Consider the following 1425-nt stretch of genomic DNA (forward strand, 5'->3'; position numbering starts at 1 on the left):
GCTGGAAATTATGTTGTGGCCTGTTTTCAGAAGAACAGTAGGAAAACAGGGCCTGATTTTTCAATTGTTGCCCCCCTCTTAGCTTAAGCCATAAGGGGACAGATGTCTTTTATAGTTAAGCTACCAGTGTGGGACTTTGAGAACCTGAGACTGGAATTAAAATGTTGCATTCCTTCTACCCTTTGCCCCTCTTGTCAGATTTTGATGTAAGGTCTTAATGATTGTTTCTTATGGTTTTGTTGCCTGGTTCAATGTGGTCTGGTCTCCATGAAGACTTTTGTACTACAGACAGCACCACCAGGGCAGACATTGACAATAATAAAATCAGGGAAAGAAAATAAGGTCTGGATCTTCCTTCAGATCTTTAATCAGTGCTGGTAATGGGTCTCCTACTCCTGCATGAAGTCAGTCAGGTGTAAACCTTTTCTTTGATTGTCAGAAGATGAGTGTTTTGTGCTTTCTTCCCCAACCTCAGGTACCACCATCCATCCATCTGCCCAGTACCACCCAGTGCCACCTCCCCACCCACAACACTCCCTGATTTGGGTGCTCTTTTCACTCAGCGCTGCGCAGCCACAACACATGTGCTGCTGCGCAGCAAAGCCATGTGGCAAATATATAAAAGTATGTACGTTTCTGAATGCTGGAAGAGAGCCCTAATTCTGTTGGCAGCAAAGCTGACTCTCCTTCTTTCCTCAGAGCGGGGCCCGCTGCATTCCTCGGTCCCACAGACATAAACCCTGCCTGGATTTCTCCCAGAGTGGCGGCAGGCTGCCAGCCTGCAACTTCACCCTCGCCACTCGCTCCAGGAGGGGCAACGCCTCTGCCTCAGAGCTCAGGGAGCCCAAACTCACTGCTCCAGGCTCATCTCACTCCGAGCTGGCTTCAGGCTACCCAGAGCCCCTGTCCTGGTTCTTGGTTTAATCTTAGCTGGTGAGGAAAGGTTCCATACCAGGAGGGAGGCAGAGCAAAGGGAGATTGCCAGACCCGAATGTTCCACACTTGCAAAGATGGTTTCTAAATACTGAACTTTAAAAATAAGTTGGCTTGCATGTGGAGTGGTGAGAAAGGGGAGATCTTTCTATTTGCCTGCTGGGATTTGGAGTCTATAGTTTTCTAGGGACACATTTCCAAGTTTTTATCACCATCTATAGGGGCTAGAAAACACTCTCTCATGTTAAACGAAAGCTGAAATCCCCCTAGTCCTACACACTGACGATCTGGAGCTTTAACCCTGACTAAATCACAACATCATCTTTAGAATCAGCCCGTGCAAGATGTCTCTCACCAAAGAAAGAAAAATCCATACGGAAAGAGTTGTTAAGGAGTCCTGAGCAAGTGCAGCTGTTAAGGGAGCAGTCACTGAGACACAACCAGGAAGGAGGAGAGGCATTTTTCTGTGATGTGAAGGAAGTTCGTGCAGCC

This window comes from Cyanistes caeruleus, chromosome 6 (genome assembly GCF_971803275.1).
Source record: "Cyanistes caeruleus chromosome 6, bCyaCae1.hap1.1, whole genome shotgun sequence".
Taxonomy (NCBI): domain Eukaryota; kingdom Metazoa; phylum Chordata; class Aves; order Passeriformes; family Paridae; genus Cyanistes; species Cyanistes caeruleus.